Here is a 13,187-nt window from a genome sequence, read left to right as displayed (position 1 = left end):
TGAGGCAGTCCTCTCGCTGTGACTGGGATTTGGTGTTCTCGGTGCTGTGTCAAGTCGCGCTGTGGCTGTCTTCCTGAGTGTCAAACTATCCAAGTTCGTGGCTTTGAAAATGCATCGAATTGCAGCGCACCTACTTTTGCAGCCCGTGGAAGTCACTGAGGTGCATCCACCAAGTGGATTGGAGACAGCGTGAACCTCCTCAGCCCGGCTGACAGCAGGTCACACCTGTGAGGATCAGGATGTGCCAGTCCACCTCCTATCCCAGCCTGCCCTCCAATCCAGCACTGGGAGTTGCCTGGCGCAGTCTGTTCTTGGAAACCCCAGCGCCTGGGAGCCCCGCAGGGGTGGCGGATCAGCTCCAGCTGCACCCACGTGTGCACTACGCCCACCAGCTCAGCAGGCAGCCAGTTTTCGGGAGTGGACGAGGGATATGAAAATTCACACGAAATCAAGATATCAGTGCAGTGACCTGCAGGAAGCTCAGATTAGAGTCCTCAGCATTCCTGTTGCAGTCCTTCTTCCCCCTTTTACTATGCTGTAGCTCTTTTTGCCATCTTAGCTGTTTATTATACTTCCAAATGACTCCACCAGCAGCCTCCCAGGGACCCAAATGAGCCATTCTGGAAGCAAATCCTCCAGGCCCAGTCAGCCCACCCATTACCATTGCGTGAAGGACACACGAGCCTTCCCCACTGACCTCCAAATTCATATGTGTGAGGAAATAATTGATTGTGTTTTTTAACCACTAATGAAAAGAGAAAGATGTTTTGTAATTATGTTCTGTAAATCAGGATTTTTTAGCAAAATTATCATTTAAATATTAATAGTAATAATAACAACAACAGCAGTAATTTCATTTCTCATTAGAAAAAAATGTCTTTCAATCATTCTGTCCAAAATCTTTCTGCCTGTAAAGATGTCCACCCCGTCCAGAAGGGAAGCTGGGATCATGATGACTCAGGGGTGCTGAAAGGTGGGCCCTGTCTCTGGAGTTTCCCAGATGAGTTGCTGACAGGAGAGGCCCAGGCAGCAAGGCCTGGGTGGAGGAATGTGGTTATTCTGGTGCTGGTAGAAACTGGACTGTGCAGTCTCTAGAGCTTTATCTGGGTGACTTAGGGTGTGTCGGACTTTCCTCCCTGAGCGTCAACACCCGACCATCACATACTGAAATGGTCCCCCCGCCTTTGCTCTTATACTTGGTCCAACAGTTAGCCAGTATCTTGGGGGTGGTAGAGTCATCCTACCTGGGCCCCAGAATTCCCATGGACTCTCTCCTTAGGGCTCACAAAGAATGCCCTAGACACACTAAGGCCCAAGGAGCCTCAATAATAGTCCTGAGAAGAGGAGTGTGTAATTACAATTTCAGGCTTGAGGAGGCATTTACAGCACCTGACTGTGTCTATAGCTGTCAGGGTCACTCCTGTGTGCTGGGTTGCTGGAGACTGAAACACTCAGGCTCACTCCAGGGCAACTGGGCTAATTGGGCTGCACAAAATAACCAAGAGACAGAAATACCTTTTTGGGGGGTTGCTGTGATGGCTCCTCTGACCTTAAGGGTCCATAGGAAGAGAGAGAGCAAGAGTACGTGCTGACCCCTTTTATTGAGGAGAAGCTATTCAAATGAGGCAAGGGGCTGAGTCTGTCTTCATGATGTCCACTGTCAGCAGGCTGACTGACACCTGGGTAGGCCACACCCAAGGGCACAGTAAGAGAAGGGGACACACAATAGGTGTTTCCATGGAGCATTCTATCCCAAATAGGGCCAAGGGGTAATATCCCAAAGGAACAGGTGAGCATAGCTCCACCCCTGGGGCTGTAGGAAGACACACCCAGGCAAGAAGACACAGTCACTCAAACCCTAGAAGAGCGGGGCAGTCTAGCAGCATGGGTGCCTGATGCCCCATCATCCAGCATGAGAGTTAACTCATCATGTGCAAGGTTGGTCTCCCACATATTCCCCCTTTCTTAATATATAAAAATATATAACTGGGAAATTTTATCCTTTAGTCACGGATTCTTGGTCCGAGGTCATCATGATCTGCTATTGAAACACAAAAGGAATCAGTAGAAAACATACCATTTAAATAGCACAATCAACTTGGAAGATCCAGGTTATTATTATTACTTCACCAAACACCCATCAGAAGATTCTTAATCTTTTTCCAATTTTATTGGGAGGCATTGCATTTGGCCATAGTAACACAGACATTTTCATTAGCAGAGGGCTCATTCATATCATTTATTACATTGTCTTCTAGAGCATTATAACTTAGTTCTCATCCTTCCATCAGCACTTATCTGACCATGAAGGATTTTGGAAGTAATTTAAGTCAAACATTAAGAAAATCCGTACATTGTAAGTTTTAAGGTATAGCCACAAAGGCTGCAATTGAATAAGCAAGGAATAATATTTAAAGTAGTCACTTTAGGGATTATGAGACCAGTAGTTTGCTTAGGTCTGGTTAATTGACATACACCTACCTGTTTTAAAGCCTGAATATTAACCTCAGCATATCATAGCTCTGAAATATTTGCTGGCAATAACTAATGATACAATAAGTTGTATTTTTACAGGTTACAAGATATTTATCATCTTTTTTTCTTAATTCTCACATTTAAGGAGTCTATTAGGTCTGTCAGTAATGTAAATACTCTTGGAAAATCTATTTTAATAATCTTTCTGATAATTGTTCATATATACTGTATCATTAAAGACCAGCATAATTGGCTGGTTTAGGTTTCTCATATGCTGTCTTGCATACGTTCCTGTCACTGGTGTGGTCAATTAGTTGCTTGGCTAACTTAGTCGCGGGCCGGGGGGTGCGGGTAGAGACATGCAGAATCAACACACAGACTCTGGGAGCTGGTGAGAACTGACTGGTGACAAACCTCAAGTGGACGTCCAGTAGCTCAGTTTCTTTTTGGAATGCACACAACTGTTACAGGGTTTGACTGGGATGTGCCTGTCAATCATACATAAGCAAGACAATATCCATAGGCCAATCATCTTCTGCCTAATGTAACCGCACCGTGAGGAAACTCTAAATATTGCTGTCGTGGTGGAAAGCAATCTGGAAGGGTCTTTGTCCCTAAGAGAAGGGGCTTACTGAATCAGGGATTTCATGCCCTGCAGCCCCTGACTCGGTTTCCTGGCCTGGTAGTTGTCAATGCTAACCACAGTGCGGAGGATGTGGTTTCATGGACGGCTCCTAGAGCAGAGCACCCCATCCTGCAGCTGTTCCTGTCAGGCCTGAAGGAATGCGGATTCCGCCAGCACTCCAAGCTGCTCGTAGCTGCCAGTTGTAACTGGAAGTGATTCCAACATCTCCTCCCCTTTTATTAAATTTGTTGCTGAAGGAGAACCTTGATGAGAAAAGAAAGGAAAAGGGAAAAGCATAAAAAAAATAAGAAGAACCAAGAAAGAGAAAAGCACCCAGACATGGCCCATCCCTGTAGCTGCATTTGTCTCCTGCTGTGGTGAGCAGGCAGTCACTGTTGACTAGGTCTCTGTCACTAGGGTTCTGATCTGAGCTGGGTGTGGGGAGCAAAGCAGCCATGGGTCAGGAGACCTCTCTCAGAAAGGGAGAAGAATTAGGCCTTTTCACCAGTGGGGGTGGTGAGGTTCTTTGCCTCACCTCTGTTGGCCCCCAAATTTTCTGCTGATGGCCCCTCTGCGACTGTGCCTGTCTTAGGTTGTCCCTCCCTTGAGGAATCTTACCTGTCATTGACTAACCAGCCATCCTCCAGGGCCAAACAGGGTGATGTGGAGTGTGCATGGCATCGTCCCCAAGAGGGCTCTCTGTCTCCTGATAGATAACGCCCCTGTGGCCTCCACGCCAGCATTTACCCTGGGATCAGCAAACTCAGGTTTCTTCTCCATGGAGGGCCCAGCTCACAGCACTGGGCTGGTGGGGATGCGTTCAGGAAGGAAGGAGACAGGCCATAGACAGACAAACTGTAATATAGTGACAAAGCTGAGAGAGACAGATGAAGAGATCAGTGCTAAGACTCAGAGCAGATCCCTCACAGAACTGGCCCTTAGTTGGTGTTACTTACATCTGGTCCATAGTCGCCATCCATAAAAATTCGGAAGAATCCGTTATCCCAATACTATCTTTTTCTCAAAAGATACTTCCAGACACTCTGTTTACCACAGAATAAATATATAATTGACCATTACAGTGAGTACAATTAATCTAGTTATATGAGTGGACCCTCTAGTCCACACTGTAATGTACATTAAAGGTGGACCTGGGAAATGGGTCCATACAAGTCTTTTTATAATTTTTATTTACTTGACAAGTTTGTGAAGCTGCATGTGTATAAACTCATAGCTGGAAATTTACTTTCCTGAGCCAGGTTTCTCGGTCATTATCATGATGACTGGTTTAAACTCTCCTTTGATAGCTGATTTAATTTACTGAATTGTTTTTAGTGACATTAAGACTCTCAATATTACAATTTAAGAAAAAAAATTTAAAATATTTTGTAAAATCTAGTGTGTGTCTCTGGGGTCCTGAATTCTCCCTTTTCTTTATTTAATAAAATTGAGTAAAGGCTTGGTATAAGCCATAGTATCATCATTTTGAGTTATATATTATAGTACAAGTATTTAAATGATAATAGATTTACCTTTATTTGATTATTGTACTTTTTCAATATAGACTAGTTAATCAACTCTAACAATTTAGAAAGAACCCTCAATCTCTTTTTGAGAAGGTCTCAAAATATCTCTATATTTAGAATATTATCCTTTAAAGAGATATCTTTCAATTGTCTTTAAAAAATATGATTAAGGTTATTTCCCAATGTAGGGAGCAGTATATAAATCTTACCATATTTTTTATGGACAATAGGTCCAGCCATATAACTTATATAATATCAATGAAATTTTAAAGTTTGTAATCTTTATTTCTCAACATTATCATATGACTTTAATTTGGAGAAACTTAGTCCTAATAAAATGTTTTCCCAAATTTTATAATTATGAAACAAACAAAATGTAAGAATCAACAGTGTCTTTGAATCAATCAAATTTGGTCTCCAAGGACAATTGTCAAAATTGGGATCTAAGTTAGCAGTTTAATATACTTAGTGTTTAATCAACGATGTGAATTTATTTACCAAAATTAATCTTGGTTTTAAAAAGCAAGAATCATTAGGCAATAAAGACCCTTTTTAAAAGAAATAAACTTAACATTTTAATAGGTTTTTATCATGTTAAAATATGGACAAAATCTTAGCTCACATCAGTATAGTCAAATTAGGAAAATAGCCTGAAATATCCTTGAATTAATCAGTTAAAAAGTTTATCGTTATTTCAGTATATATAAATCTCTTTTTTACTTGTTCTAATTTTTTAGATCATCTGGTTAGATAATGATATAAAGATCTTTCTATTAGAAAAATATTTTTATCATTACCCAGAGATGATTTTTTTCCCTTCTTTTTTGGATCCCCAATGTGTGCTTCCTCTCTGTTGAAGCATCTATATTTTTTAGATTTTTTTCCTAGTTATACTTTGGAACAATTTCTAAAAACCTTATAGTTTAAACAAATTATTGTACTTTGATAAAAAGAATTATCAATGAAAATATAGTTAAAGTCCTTAGCTATTTCTGCAGACAGAATTATTTTTGTTTATCATCTTATAAGTTTGTACAATAACTTGAGAATTAGAACTACTTTAAGATTGTATTTTCTCTTAAAAGCAAATTTATAGTAAATACATTTATCTCAAATATCTGTAACTGAAAGAATATCAGATAAATATATGTGTAAAATTATGAGTTTTCTGTGGAAGAAAAATCATTAGACAAATATATATTAACTAAACAATTCAACCTATATTAATTATTTTATGGATTAACAGCTATAGGTTATCTAAATATCTAGAAAAATATATATTAAGGACATAACTTATAATTGTATTAACCTTATTTAACCACGTGGTTTTTAAAATACTTGGATCCATTTTAATTTATGTTTAATTAGGAGTCACCATGGTATGTGACATCACTTGATGTGACTGAAATTAGATCCCTATGTATACATATTTATTTCTTGTAATTATATAGTCAGGAATAAGAATAAGAATTTTTTGTTCATCATAGGAACATTGCCCGCTTTTGTTCCTGTGGCAAGCAAATGCAACCCCATAACCTCCAAAATTAAAAATACAAAGAAGCATGTTTGATATTTCTCATCAATAGAATATTATTTAGTAACATAACTATAGAAAAAAGTCAGGTTATTTAACTCAAAACTAACTTTAAATTTAGGGCTGCAATGAAGAACCTGGGAAATTAAATTTTGTCTGAAAAAGATATCTTCTGTTAGCATTTACAAGTGACCATTCTCAAAAATACAGGCTCTGAGTAGCTCTAGCAGGTCTGAAACAGGAAGTACAGGTTAGTGGCTAGAAGGCGGGTCCTGTCTGAGTGACTGTGGAAGAACCAATTGGAAGCCCAAGAAAATGCGGGAGGCGGGACCAGGAGCCTGCTCATCTGGAGAGGCATTACATGGTTACCATGGTGACACAAACCACCTGGAGTCCCTTGCCCATTAGCTGCAGCAAAAGTTCCCTGAGTTTTCCTAGCCCATTGCATTTTGTTTGGTTTTGTTTGCATTTTCCCCTGCCTGACCAGGATCCTATGGCTGGTAGCGGCTTGTTTTGTCTCTGCGACCTGCAGTTGCAGCTTGTGTTCTCTTGTTTTACTTTTTCTCATAGAACATGGGTGCTTTAAAAGTTTTAGAGTCAGATGCCAGCATTACCATCACACATTAAGGAAGTCTGCATTCAGCAGCATTTAGGTCAAGTCATTTAAGGGCTAAAAAGCTCTGCTGGCTGCAGGTCTAGTTATACACCCCATAGGGTGCAGCAGCTACAGTCTTTTGTCCCCAGGGGCTGAGTTACAGCCCATTTGAGTATTCACAAAAACAATAGAAAATTGAAATGTGCTTCTCTCCAGGTAAACATCACAACATTTTCTCTCTCTTTTTCTCACTCTCCTAGCACAAACTTCTAGTATGCAAAACCCACAAAAAATCTTTTATAAAGATTCACAAAAACAATTTTTAAAAACTCCATAAAAGTGCTTTTTCCATGGAGAGGACTCAACTCAACAACACAGCCCATTAATCATCTTAATAACTCTTAAATTTATTTAGAGTCTCTAGAATTATACCCCAATATTTGAAATTTTAATTTCACAGATTTTCCTTCTGTCTAATTCACTTACTTTCTACAATTCTGCCCATAATACTCTGCAATCCTAAGCATGCTTAACATCTGGAGAGAAATTCCAAACTCACTAAACTTACTTTAATATTTATATTGGAGTCCCTGTACAAGTCAGCATTATTTTGTCGCTTTTGTCCCCATGGGTTAAAGACTCAGACCTTTTGTCCCATGTTGGAAGCCATTTGCCAGGTTTCTGTTCTCATGACTAAAAGGCTCAGGGGTCACTCCAGGTAAACAGAGCTAACCACACAAGAGACAAACTACCTTTTTCTTTGAGGTCACTGTGACTGCTCCTCTGACCTTAAGGGTCCGAAGGAAGAGAGAGAGTGAGAGAACAGGCTGACCCCTTTAATTGAGGAGAAGCTCTTCAAATGAGGCAAGGGGTCAGGTTTCAGGGGGCTGAGTATCTTCATGATGTCCACTGTCAGCAGGTTGACTGACACCTGGGTAGGCCACACCCAAGGGCACAGTAAGAGAAGGGGACACACACAAGGCACTTCCATGGAACATTCTATCCCAAACAGGGCAAGGGGTAATATTACAATGGAACAGGTGAACATAGCTCTACCCATGGGGCTGTAGGAAGACACAGCCCGGGCAAGAAGACATTGTCACTCGAACCCTAGAAGAGCGGGCCAGTCTCAGCATGGGAGTCCATTGCCACATCACCCAGCAGGAGAGTTAACTCAAAGCTAGGTTAGTCTCCCACAGTGCATATAAGTGGGAAGTAAGCCCACTTGGCCTAGGATTCCAGACTTTCCTTTGAAATCTTGGTGGAAGCCTCTATGACCCCCTAACTCCAGCATCCTGCATTCCCACAGAACCATCTCACACCTAATGGCTTACCATTAGGCTTTGAGGGCATCTCAGAAACCTGCAAATCTGTATCACCATCAAAGGGCCAGAAGACTTCCAGGGCAGAGAACTTTTGGGAAAGGGACTCAGGGGAAAAAAGAGATGGGCAAAAGTAGAGTGATGGAAATCCTAAGAAGGAATTAAGATGAAATTTTAGATGTCAAAAACATTGTGTGAGAGTTAAATTTATGTCAACTTGACTGAGCTATGAGGTGCCCAGATGTTTGGTCAAACATTATTGTGGCTATTTCTGTGAGGATATTTTGGATGAATTAGCACCTAAGCTAGCAGATGTATAAAGCAGTTAGCCCTCCCTGATGTGGATGGACCTCACCCAACCATCTGAAGGAATAAATAAGGGCTGGATCTCCTTAATGGACTAAATGATTATTTTTCCCCAGATTCATGCATTGCAATCCTAACCCCAATGTGACAGTATGACAAGGTGAGGTCTTTGGAGGTGATTAGGTCATGAAGGTGGAGCTCTCATGATTGGGATTAGTGCTCATAAAAGGAACTCCAGAGAACTTTCACCCTCTTTCTCCCTGTGAGGATACAACAGAAAATGGTGTTGTGCACTTGGAAGAGGGGACTCACCTGAAAGTGACCCTTCTGTCCTGGCTCCTGATCTCAGACATACAGCTTCCAAAGTGTGAAAACTAAACATCTGGTGTCTATAAACCACCCAGTGTATGGCACTTTGCTATTGCAGCCCACACCGATCAAGACGCCCTCCTTGAGAAGGGAGAATTCCACCTGCCTGACTGCCTTCAAACTGGGACATTAGTGGTGACGTTTTTACCCCTATTTTCAGACTCAAAGTGGAGGGAAGCTCTTCCCAGGCCTCAAGTCTGCTACCCATCAGACTGGACCTACACCAGGGGCCCCCTGACTGTTGGCCTTTGGACCTGGACTGTAACTAAACCATTAGTTCTCCTGCTTCTCCTGCTCACTGCCTCACCCTGAATCTTTGTTCTTGAGGCCTCCAAGAGTGTGTGAGGTATGCGGTTTTCAATAATGAGCAGTTGTGGGCTGGGGTCATGACTCAACAGTAGAGTGCTTGCCTAGCATGTGTGAGGCCCTGGGTTTGGTCCTCGGCACCACATGGAAACAAATAATAAAAGGTATTATGTCCAACCACAACTAAAACAATAAATATTTTTAAAAAATAATAATAATGAGCAGTTGTCCTAAATAGATAACTGACAGGTATTAGAACTGGTTCTGTACTTGGCCCCATTCCACTGTTAATGCTTCTCTGTGTATATTGACTCCACCAAAAGCACCCTAGGGCGCTACAGAATCATCCTTTCTTTCCCGTAAAATATAATTTGTTCATGAATATTTTTGGAGACCTCTTCCTGCCTTGATGCTTTATAGGCATCTTTGTATTTCATTTGGTCTGTCATTTTTACCAAGCCAACAATGCTTTGTTTACTATAATCATCTTTACCAGGCTAGGCTTTCTGTGAGATTTATTGAGGGGAGTCATCCCACCAGACAGAAACCCCACTACACATCTTTCGGATACAGGAGAATCTCTCTATCCTCAGCTCTCTGACTGGGAAAGTGTGGGAGGTTAAAATTCTTTGGGAGGTTCCAGGTTGGTCATGCAATCTTGTGCTGGGTAAGGCAGCCCGATCCACAGGGATGGGAGACCTTGAATTGGGACCCTTCTAGACCTCGCCTTCTGTGCAGCTTCAAAAGTGTATTAATCTGTGTCCTTTTAATATCATTTATAAGAATAAGCTGATGAAAGTACATTCTTAGCGCCTGGTGTCTGACAGGGAAGGTCTGGGAGACGTGCCCTTCAGACACTCAGAGGGCACCTGTCTTGCTGAAAGTCTCCACGGGGCATCCCCTTGGGCATTTCTGAGGTCTGATGGTTTGGATATGGGTTGAGTGTGTCCCCGGAAACTCACAGGCTGGGCTCTTGATCCCACTGTGATGGTGTGGAGGTGGTAGAACATTTAGGGGGGACCTAGTGGCAGGTTGGGTCACTCGGGGTGCTGTCCTTGGAAGGGATTCATGTAGTTCTTGGCCTACCCTGGTGAGTTGCTGAGAGAGCAGATTTTTATTTTTGTACAAAGTAAACTGGGCCCCTCTGTCCTACTTCCTATCTCACGTGTGTCCTCTCCACCTCACATGAGCCCACACCTGACGCCCTCCACCAGGCTGTGACAGAGCTGGGAAGCCTCATGGAGCAGGGAAGATGGGTCCAGCCATCTGGGAAGTTCAGGATCAAAAATCTTAGTTTTGCCTTATAAACCACCTCAGGTTTTTATTAGAGCAAGACCTAAGGTCTTCAAAAATCTCAAACAGCCTCACCTTGATCTGATGATCACTAAAAAATTTTCTGAAAATTTGAGAAACTTGCCATTAGGAGCGACAGGGTTTTGAACCTGATTTATTTCGGAATCCAGCAAGTCCTGGCACTTCTACGTATATGCACTGAAACTGGCCTGGAAACTGGACATTTTCCTTTTATTCCATCTTACATCTCTGTTCTGACTAAATATGGCTAAAATAAATTGTTACACAGAATACTCTGTCCAGATGCCAATATTGATCTGATGCCAATACTTCCTAGCTCACCATGATATCGGGTCTCCTGCAAAGATTCAGCTATCTACCCCCCAAGTCACTTACCTGGGTTTCTCATTACACCAACCCACAAGGCAATCGCCATGGATAGAAAGAACTTAATTTCTCCCCTGCCATCTGCGGCTATAAGGCAGGAAGTCCTCTCCTTTTGGGGAGATGCCAGGACTCCTTTGCTCTTGTGATCCCCACTATCCCCTCTGGCCCTCCCTCTCTATGAAGTACACGAGGCCCTTCTATGAACCACTTCTGAATCCTCTCACACCACATTTCCCCAGGCTTCAAAGCCCTCCTTCAAGCCCCTGCCCTCCGTGTTCCTGGCCTCACTCCCTCATTTTGTGTGTATGTCACTGAGAAGGATGGATATTCTCTGGGAGTGCTGGGACACCAACTGGGGCCAACCTTTGCTCTGGTCGCATCCTCTCAAAAAAACCAGATATAACCATCCAAGGTTTGGGCCCCTGATTGACAACTTTAGCCTCGCAGCCTTCCTCACACAGGAATCAAAACAACTGAACTTTGGATCTCCTATCACAGTCCTCTCTCCATATCACCCCTCGAACTCCCCACCTACAAGGCCTTCAAACTCTTCCTCCAGGACTCTTTCCCTCCAAGTTGCCCTTATACGGGATTCTACACTGACTTTGCAACCGATTGATCTGGGCAGTCTTCTCCCTTCTCCCTCAAAACACTCCCATCCTCCATTCCCCTTCTGTGTGGAGCCCCTAGAAGACCCTCTACCTCGCCCTACCCACATTCGAGAGAGGCCCCTGCCACAGGCCACCTGCACATGGTTGACTGATGGAAGCTCCTTTCTTCATGAGGGCACCTGCAGGCAGGTTGTCTACCTTGATGAAATCCCTGAGGCCAAGCCTCTACCCCCAATACCTCCAACCAACAGGCGGAAATTATCACTCTCTCAGGGGCCTTTACCCTGGGTCAGGGCTACACCCTTAACATTTCCACCAACGCCAAATATGCTTTCCACGTTCTCTGGTCACACTCAGCCATACGGGAGGAGGAGAGGGAGTCCTCCCCACCAAGGAACCTCAGTGGTTCATGCTTCCCACATCCTGCCCCTGCTGGAGGCCTGCCACCTCCCCAGGGCAACTGGAAGCCCTCACTGCAGATCCCACCAAACCCACACTTCTCCCGTTTCCCAGGGAGACCACAAAGCTGATGAGGCAGCAAGAAGGCAGCCTTGGTCCCCCGCAGAGGACCCCATCAGGACTCTCTTCCTCACCTCGGACCCACACCCCCACCACCCAAGACACCAACTTCCCTACTCAACCTTTCACCCAGCCCCTCTGCCCTGGGAGAACACATTGAGTCCTGTTTCCCTCTCCCCGGGGACTCAACCTTTCTAAAGACCCTCTCTGTCTCCTGTGACACCTGCCAAAGGTCTGATCCCAGCTCAAGCCTTCACCCTCCTGCCTTCCCAGCCCATCAAGCCCCAGGCCATTTGCCCGCATCTGATTGGCAGATGGACGTCACCTTCTGCCCACAGTGAAGAGATGTAAATATCTCCTGGTCCTGGCAGATACCTCCACCGGCTGGACAGACGCCTTCCCTACAACTAATAAAAGGGCCCAATGGTAGCTGACACCTTAATGGAAGAAATCACTCCTCACTTTGGGTTGCCTTGCTCACTGCAGACTAATAATGGCCTGGAGTTGATATCCCAAATCTCCCAAATCATTTCAAAGGCCCTAAACATTCCCTGGCACTTTCACATTCCCTGCCATCCCCAGTCGTCTGGAAAGGTGCAACAGACCACTGGAACCTGAAATCAACCTTGACTAAACCATTGGAATTACATCTAGACTGCCTTAAACTCTTCCCTCTAGCCTACTTATGGCTAGGGCCCTACCAAGAAAACCCCTAAACATTTCCCCCTTGGAGTACAGTCGCCCCATGCTCCCTCCTGCTCTAGCTCACCAACCTCCCACCCCCCCATCTCATCTAATGACCCCTCCCTTACACTATCCAGGATATTTACTACGGGCCCATGATGGTCAACTGCTGCCTAATCCTAAGGCCTCAGGCTCTGCTCTGTCTCCGGGAGACCCAGTCCTCGTCTCCTGCTCACACCCTCTCTCCTTCACTAACCTCAAAATGGAAGGGACCACTCAGGGTAACCTTAACTACCCACTCCATGGCCAAACTCAAGGGCATTCCACATGGATTCATAACTCCCATCTCCAACTCTTCACACCAACTCACTATACGGCAACCCCCACAGGACCTCTGTCTTTGTGCATCTCCAAACCTCTACTTTCAACCCTCTGAAGCTCTCCGCTGATTTCTAAAGAAGACTTTTCTTGGTCAGAGGAGGTTGTTCCAAAGACTACCAGCCCCTGACGCCCAGGACCAAGACCTACGACTCATGGTCAACTCCTCCACTCCAGAGGTCAACTCTGCCCCACCTAAACCCTCCCTGATCCCCTTTACAGGAATGATATTCTTCACCCCTAACCAACAGGAAGAA

This window comes from Ictidomys tridecemlineatus, chromosome 15, assembly GCF_052094955.1.
Source record: "Ictidomys tridecemlineatus isolate mIctTri1 chromosome 15, mIctTri1.hap1, whole genome shotgun sequence".
Classification (NCBI taxonomy): domain Eukaryota; kingdom Metazoa; phylum Chordata; class Mammalia; order Rodentia; family Sciuridae; genus Ictidomys; species Ictidomys tridecemlineatus.
This window is presented reverse-complemented; position numbering follows the sequence as displayed.